This window comes from Artemia sp. Qi Xiang Cuo, chromosome 6 (genome assembly GCF_049724085.1).
Source record: "Artemia sp. Qi Xiang Cuo chromosome 6, ASM4972408v1, whole genome shotgun sequence".
NCBI classification, from domain to species: domain Eukaryota; kingdom Metazoa; phylum Arthropoda; class Branchiopoda; order Anostraca; family Artemiidae; genus Artemia; species Artemia sp. Qi Xiang Cuo.
Genome location: NC_142799.1, coordinates 52,635,088 through 52,644,538, shown reverse-complemented (window position 1 = coordinate 52,644,538; position 9,451 = coordinate 52,635,088).

Here is a 9,451-nt window from a genome sequence, read left to right as displayed (position 1 = left end):
TCTTTGGCTAGACTGAAGTGTGCGGTGAGCTCCAAGTGCTGCTAATGTATGTGAACCAACGAGTATTTGAGGGATAAATAATACGTAAGGGTGAATTTCCGTCGTTTATTAACTTAATTACATGTTGATATGCCTCCCTTCTAAGAGGGCTTACATTAAACCTTTATATGTTTCGGACATCATATACTCAAGGTTCGAAGGGAGTTCACAGACCACCTCTGAAGCACTATTATAAACAAGGTGCTTATTGATATCTTGGAAGTTATGTTAGGAAAACAAAACTTTCAGTGATGAATCCAGGGCCAAAAACATACTCTGGGAAGGTATTGCCATTCTACTATGTTAAGCCCCTTCTGATTTCTAAGTCTTGGAATTTTGAAAAAAAAACACATTATATCCTAATTTTAAGTTTCTTTGGTTTTAGTTTGAAAATGCAATTCCTGTTATTAGAGTAGAATTTTAAGCCATATCAAAGTTTTTTTTCCCTAAATGTAGGAAATGTATTTCCAGATCTTTGAAACTTCCCAAATTCGGATTAAGCAAAGTTGTAAAGCTGAAAACCCTTTTTTTTTTTACTTTTTTTTTAAGCAGAAGATCTATTCTGTATGGTTTCACTTTTATAAAACAAAGATTTTTAAAGGTCCTCAAAGGTCAGTGCACTCTATTGGGGAAAGGAGTAGATATGGGTTGGCTACTTCAAAATATCTTCCAGGACATACTAAAGTCTGTAAACCCATCCCAGAAAGCTTCATTTTTGTAACCTAACCCCCTTTCCCAATATAGCAACAAATAGCTTGTCTAGTATTTTACCATATATAATTCCGACTATATATTTGCATTGGCGCCCATAAGAGAGAACAAGGGGGGAGCGCTTTCACCTTATTACTCTTAGCATCATTAGTTACAGTAACTGTAGTTGCAGTACTAAAAGTATACACATAGTGCCTTCTGAATAGTTCAAATCCCCCACAATGTACTCTTAAAGATCTAAGTAATTAATATAAGTTATTCTTGAGATATTGCTTTGTCACCTTTTTGAAAGTCCACATGCTCATAGTTTGTTTTGATTTAGTTCAACGTCAACCTAAATATTAATTGTATTTTAATACTGAGGATTTTGTTATATTCTTTTTGGACTATTGCTCTGAGGTTTGTGGGGGTGGGGGTGGCATTCTCAAAATCATAATTTCTGGACCTTTAAACTATGCTGAACAAAATGGCTATCTCAAAATTTTGATTGGATGTGTTTGGGGAAGCGATTGACTAATCTCAACAGCAATAAAATTCCTTGTAAGATTCCTAACGCAGAGCCATCTCAGCCATGCATAAATAAATTTCTAATGGGAAAGCGTTTCAGAATCGAAAGCGTTCCACGCGCTAAAGGAGGGCTCTTGTCTTTTCGGTGCATAGCCACGGCTGAGCCAGCGTGATTTTGGAATTTTTGTCTGGTTCCAAACTTTCAGTCAAAATAAGCCCAAAATGGGCTCATGTTTTTTTAAAACCCCACGTTCCCGCCCCACGGCCCCCACGCCCACTGCAAAATTCAGCCCGCTCCTGACGGTTAAAACAAGCCCACGGGGTGGAAAACAAGCCCATCAGGCAACACAGCTAATATAGAGTACGTGTTGTGTTCAGGCCTTCTTACTACAGTTTTATTTTGATACTCCAAAGTAGCTACGCTATAACGTTACTAGCAAAGATATTTAAATCTGGGAAGATCTGCCTCTGGCCCAAAAACACATCATGGAAAATAAAGAGACATGCTACCTAGTGGTCTGCTCCCTGCATGACTTCTCCAGGTATTTCCAGCTTTGACATTAACGCTACCTATAAATTAAATGTAGTGCTTGTTCAATTTAAATGGATGGGAGAAAGATATCGTCATCGAGAATATCAACAGAGCGAAATTTTATATCGATACCGCTACCTATCTTAGTCGAAAAATAAAGAACCAATCATCGAAATCATCGAGAGTAATTTTCACTTCGACAATTGCATTAGTTATGCGAAAAATATGGGAGTCGTTGATCTTCATTAGTTATTAAGGATCTTTGGGTGCGACAAGATTCGAACGGCTGTAGCAACGAAATGTCTATTTTTACCTACGATGACCTAAATGGTTTTAAATTTGAAAATAATATTATTCAATGCACATCGAAATACGTGTGATCACTTCCGCACGGTTTTCTGCATTGTGTAATTGCACCTAAAGTTCAGACGCATAGGATTTTTCTTAAAAATCATGTTGGAAAATGTGGCCTTAGAATTGACTGGAGGCCATATTAAACATGGATTGATTCTTCGTCTTCATGTCAAAGTTTTTGCCGGCGAAACTTTTTTCTGGGTTTTTGAAACCTAACTGTGGATTAATTTTAATTCCAATTTTTACGGGTGATTTAGGGTCACATCGATTCAAAATTAAAATTGCCATATTTAACTCAGTTTCTTTTATGTTTATCTGAAATTTTTTAATTCGAATTACAATTCACTTAAGTTTTATTCTGATTTGTTTAACTCTAGTTTCAACTTCGTGATTTTAGTTGAATTTTTGTTTGAATTTTAATTATAATTTTAATTCGATATGACCTGAATACCTCCCTTTTTTTAAGCAAGAACTACATAGCCTATCAAACAAATTTACTACTAGGGTTTTTCCCTGAATCCAATGGGGGTGTTACCATTTTGTATAACAGTCACAAGCACTAAATGTCATTTCGTCGACAAGGAAAATCTGTCATTTCGTCGACACGTCAACTCTGCGACAGCCAAAACATCGACACATCAGTTCATCGGCAGTCGCAATTGCAACCCGTCTCAACGTCGACACCCATAATATCGACAGGTCATTTCATCGACAGTTTTTCTTCAGATGAAATGACGTGTCGATGTTATGGCTGTCGACATTGTGACGAGTATTGACTGTGACTGTCCATGAGTTGACGTGTCGATGTTGTGACTGTCGAAGTTGTGACTGATTTGTGTCGATGAAGTGACGGATTTTGTCGATGTAATGACGTTTTTTTGCCGATGAAGTGACGGTTAGCGATTGTGTCAGATTTTGTCTATGAAATGACGCTTTTAGTCGATAAAATGAGGGTTTTTGTCTATGAAAGGACGGTTTTGTCAATGAACTGACGGTTTGCGATTGCGATGGATTTTTGTCAATATCACTAAAAACTTTAAATTTTAAATAGTTTTCTTTAATAGTTAGAGAGGCTAAGTCCCAAGGTTGAACCTTAAAAGGAACAGGGACTTAAAAAGGTTTCGGGGTGCACGAGTACCCAAAGGTCTACCCACGTCTGAAAAAATTATCAACTTAGTAAGATTTCTTCAGATGTGCTACGCACAAACTCTAATATTATCATTTTAGTATCTGTTTAAGGGAAGGCCGAAAGAACATTTATGTGTCACGCGAAGGATAACGTATTCTATTGCCAATTTATTCTGCTTTCAAAGTGCCGAGACCGTAGCTTGCAAGTCAAAGAAATTATAGGCAGCACGATTGCGCTGCCTAAGTAAAGAAAGATATTGGCACAATGTATTATTTATTTTTTGGGGTTAGACCAGGACACTTGGTATTGAAGGAGTTGACGTAGAGACTTCGAAAAGAGCTCATTCAATTGAAAATTAGAGTGGCTAGTGCCCTTTTTAATAGTCGAAAGTGATTGGAAGGCAACCAACCCCCCTTCCACGCCCACCATTTCCCCAGACACAGCCAATCAAAATTTTGAGATAGCCATTTTGTTCAGCGTAATTGATTTCTAGATAGAAGTTATGTTTTTGAAGAGGACACTCCCTTACAGCCCTCAAGGCAAGGGTTGTAAGTTATGCCCTGAGGGCATATAAGATTTTTATAGAAGACATAGTCGCAGAAACTTCAAAAAAGGCTCGTTCGATTGGAAATTTAAAGGGCTGGTGCCCTTTTTAATAGTAAAAAGTGATTGGAGGGCAACTAACCCCCCTCGCACGCCCACCTTTTCCCATAACACATCCAATTAAAATTTTGAGATAGTCATTTTGTTCAACGTAGTTGAAAGTTCTGCAAATTAGGTCTTTGATCATGACACCCCCCCCCACAGCCCTCAGGGCTAGGGTTGTAAGTTGTGTCCTGGGGGCATATAAGGTTTGCATAGAAAGCGTTATCGTAGAAACTTCAAAAGGGGCTAATTCAACTGGAAATTGAAATGGCTAGTGCCCGTTTTAATAGTCAAAAGTGATTGGAAGGCAATTAGCACCCCTTCCACGCCCACAATTTATCCAAACAAATCCAATCAAAATTTTAATATAGCCATTTTGTTCAACGTAGTTGAAAGTTCTGGAACTTTATCCCTCGGAGCTCTCGGGGCAAGCGTTATAAGTTATACCCTGGGGGTATATAAGGTTTTTATTGAAAGCTTTGTTGTAGAAACTTGAAAAAGGGCGCATTCGATTGGAAATTTAACGGGCTAGCCCCCTTTTTAATGGTCGAAAGTAAATGGAGGGCAACTAAACCCCTCAAACACAACTTTCCCCAAACACATACAATCAAAATCTCTAGATAGCCATTTGGTTCAACGTAGTTGGAAGTTTTAGAAATTAGATCTTTAAGGATTACACCCCCCTTACAGCCCTCAGGGTAAGGGTTGTAATTTATGCCCTGGGGGCATATAAGGTTTCTTATAGAAAACTTTGTCGTAGATACTTCAAAAAGGGCTCATTCCATTGGAAATTGAAATGGCTAGTGGTCTTTTTAATAGTCGAAAGTAATTGGAGGGCAACTAACCCCCCTCTCACGCCCACTATTTTCCCATACACATACAATCAAAATTTTGATATAACCATTTTTTTCAATGTAATTGAAAGTTCTAAAAATTATGTTTTTGAGCATGACAATCCCCCAAAGTCATCAGGGCAAGGGTTATAAGTTATACCCCGGTTGCATATGAGGCTTTTATAGAAAGCATTGTCGTAAAACTTCAAAAAGAGCCCATTCGATTGAAAATTGAAAGGGCTAGTGTCGTTTGTAATATTGGAAAGTAATTGGAGGGCAACTAACCACCCTCTCACGCCCACCATTTCCCCAAAACACATTCAATCAAATATTTGAGATATTCATTTTGTTCAACGTAGCTAAAAGTTCTGGAAATTAGGTATTTTAGGAAGACAAATCCCTCAGAACCCTCAGGGCAAGGGTTTTAATTTTTACCCTGGGGGCATATAAGGTTTTTATAGAAAGTGTTGTCGTAGAAACTTCAAAAAGGGCTGATTTGATTGGAAATTGAAAGGGCTAGTGCCCTTTTTAATAGTCGAAAGTGAATGGAGAGTAACTAGCCCCCCTCTCAAGCCCACCATTTCCCCAAGCACAATCAATTAAAATTTTGAGATAGTCATTTTGTTCAACGTAGTTGAAAATTCTGGAAATTAGGATTTTGAGGATGGCAAACCCCCCAAACCCCTCAGGGCAAAGGTTGTAAGTTATGCACTGGGGGCATATTGAAAGGGCTAGTGCACTATTTAATAGGCTAATCGAAACTGATTGGAGGGGACTTAACCTCCCTCTCACGCCCGCCATTTCCCCAAACACATCCAATCAAAATTTTAAGATAGCCATTTTTTCAACGCAGTTGAAAGTTCTGTATATTATGTCTTTGAGGATGACCCCATCCCCACCCACAACCCTCCGGGCAAGGGTCTTAAATTATATTCTGGGGGCATATAAAGTTTTTATAAAGCGTTGTAGTAGAAACTTCGAAGGGCTAGTGCCCTTTTTAAGAGTGATTGGAGAAAAACTAACACCCCCCACGCCCACTATTTCCCCAAAAACATCCAATCAAAATTTTCAGATAGCCACTTTGTTCAAAGTAGTTGAAAAGTATGAAAATTATGTCTCTGAGGATGACACTCCCCACGCAGCCCTCAGAGCAAGGGTTGTAAGTTATGCCCTGGGAGTATATAAGGTTATATAGAAAGCGGTATCATAGAAACTTCAAAAAGAGTTCATTCGATTGAAAATTGAAAACACTAGTGCCCTGTTTAATAGTCGAAAGTGATTAGAGGGTAACAAACGCCCCTTTCAAGCCTACCATTTCCCCAAACACATCTAAACAAAATTTTGATATGGAAATTTTGTTTAACGTAGTTGAAAGTTCTGGAAATTAGGTCTTTGCCAGTTTTGTCGTAGAAACTTCAAAAAGGACTCATTCAATTGGGAATTGAGAGGGCTAGTGCCCTTATTAATAGTCAAAAGCGATCGAGGGTGAATGCCCCCCATACCTATCATTTCCCCAAACACTGCCGATCAACATTTTGATATAGCAATTTTGTTGAGCGTAGTTAAAGGGTCCAGAAATTATGTGATTGAGTATGACGACCCCCAACAGCCCTCAGGGCTAAGGTTGTAAGTTTTGCCCTTGGGGCATATAATGTCATATAGAACGTTTTGTCGTAAAAAATTCAAAACGGGCTCTTTCGATTGGTAACTGAGAGAGCTATTGCCATTTTTAATACTCAAAAGTAATCAAAGGAAGAGTCCCCCCTCAACACCCATCATTTCCCCCAACGTGTCCGATCCACATTTTGATATGGTCATTTTGTTCAACGTAGTTGAAAGGTCTGGAAATTATATCTTTGAGGATGGCAACCCTCCCCCCATATCACTCATGACAAGGTTCTTAAGTTATGCCCTTGGGGTATATAAGGTTTTTATAGAATGTTTTGTTGTAGAAGCTTCAAAAAGGGCTAATTTGATTAGAAATTGAGAGGACTAGTGCCTTTTTTATTAGTCGAAAGTAATCCTAGGGCAAATGTCTTTCTCCCTTCCTATCATTTTCCTGAACACTTCCAATGAAAATTTTGATACAGCCATTTTATTAAGACTATCAGAAAGGTCTGGAAATTATGTCTTTAAGGATAACAAACCCCCTCAACCTTCAGGGCAAGGGTTGTAAGTTGTGCCCTGGGGATATATAGGGTTTTTATAGAAAGTATGGTCATATAAGCTTCAAAGGGGGCTCATTGGATTGGCAATAAGACGTTCTAGTTTTCTTTTTAAGAGGTAAAGTGATCAGAGGGCAGCTACCCTCTCACCCCTACACACACATCATATTGTCCCGAAATGGATCTAATAGAAATTTTGAGATAGCCATTCTATTCAAAATAGTTTAAATATCATATAACAAGGCTTTTGGGTTGAAACAAATCCCAAAGATTAGGGGCAAGGATTGTAAATTATGCCCTGGGGGTATTAAAGGTTCTTATGGAAGGGATGGTTGTTGAACTTCGGAAGAGGCTCAGTTTTCCTCCCTGAAAAAGACTATGTCAATATAAAACGAAAAGAAATTAATCAAAACAACTCTGCACAAAATAAGTTTTTTCAAAAAAAGTAAAGGACTCTATTAAACCGAAAATGAACAAAAATAGAATCAAATAATGTACCAAGCATACAACTACCACAAATCAGTATCAATAAATAAATGAAACCCAAAACAAACAGAAATTAAAATAAGTCAAACTCAAAATGAGCAGAAATTAATCTGAGTAGGGTTCTAAACCCTATGCTTTCTAAAAGCCAGAATATAATTAGTACTTTACTGGAAAAATTATTTTAATTGTTTTCACTTATAACTTTAAGAAAACAAAACTTAATTCAGATTTTAAGGAATAAATATCAGCATATGTATATTAAACTGACATTACACATTTTTTCAGTAAATTCATTTGAATTTTTTTCAGTTAAGTACAAATTATATTCTGGCTTTTAGAAAGCATAGAGTTTAGAACCCTGCTCAGATTAATTTCAGCTCATTTTGAGTTTGAATTATTATAATTTCAGTTTGTTTTGGGTTTCATTTATTTATTGATACTGATTTGGGGTAGTTGCATGCTTGGTAGATTATTTGATTCTATTTTTGTTTATTTTTGGTTTAATGGAGTTGTTTACTTTTTTTTTAAAAACAATTTGTGCAAAGAGTTTTTTGATTAATATTAGGAAAAAACAGATAGTCAACGGAAGTAATGCCGTGTTTAGACGGCCAATTTTGCATAAAAAATCGACCATTTTCTATCGGCATCGCTTTCGAACATGACCAAAAGAAATCGGCCGATTTTTGGCAGAGAACATGAAATATTTGGAAGTGGCAGTGATAAATTCACAGCAAAATGTTTCAAAATTTATACATTTTTTTTCTTTTCGTAATGAATGTCTGCTGGGTTATAGAGAAGCTTGTACCCTTGAACATGGGTGATCAATTCAGTAATCTTGTTTACGTAATTTGACATTAAAAATTTTTACTCTCCAATGGTCCGATTTCTTTAAAATTGACGAGCGACTAGGAAATTTCTTTAGAAGAAAGTCGGTCGATTTTTTGTAAAAACGGTCGTTTCTTATCGCCAAATAGTCAATTATTGACGAATAATCAGTCCGTCTAAACACGGCCTAACTAAGGATTTGTAGCATAGATCAAAGATAATTTAACGAGAATATATTGCACTGATCATTTTGGATGGCTTCGGAAAGCCTCCAGAACTCAAAATATCCAATCAATAGATAATGTAGCAACCACTAATCTATGGCTCGTTTTATGGCTAAACTATGGGAAGTACGACCAAATTGTAGTAAGTGACGAAGATTTCAATAACAGATGGCTGTTGTCTTTATCCATACTCTATAGATAAAGAATGAAAAGCTTGAACAATTCGTAGTAAGTGATAAATATCCAAGCCAGGAATGGTTGTAATTTTTTTGTGTCAATGGACTATATGGGAGTATAATATTATCTTCTAACGGAATTATTTCTGGCATTGACCAGTGAAAATTCTCAAGCCTGATATACTTGCAAAATAGGTTCAGTTTGATGCTCATTGAAATGGTCATGAGCTCCATCAATCCCTTTCTTTTTATGTTTCTACACAGACATATACGATTGTTACTGTGCAACTGGAACCTAATAAAGAGTGAACCTCAGCCCATAGTTACCAAAATTTTAATAACATGGTTTAGAAAAAAATTTGATTCGAAAAAATATTCGAATTAAACTGATTCAGGAATGATGACCATTCACATTTAACATAATATTTTCTTTGTCACGAAAAAAAATCTTGCAAATTTCACAATAAGAGCCTGAAAAATGCAATGAAGCTTTAGCCTTATGATTAATACATGTCGTTTCAAAATCACTAAAAATAATCCCAAAAAGTGAGCTCAACAAAATTCAAATTTTAGGAGAAAATTAGGTCATATTAAGAATCATTAGCACAAAAACCTGTGACTTTTTACCATTCGGCGTCAAAAACCTGTGAACCTGTGACCATCAAAAAAACTTGTGAAGTTTCACAGGAAACCTGTGAAGCTTCACAGGAAACCTGTGACCGTTTCAACACAGGCCTAGAAGGTTCGCCTTGTCCCCAGGGTTGCCACCAGACAAAAAAAATTCGTAACGGTCCAAACTCTTAAAAACGTAACTTTTCGTAACTT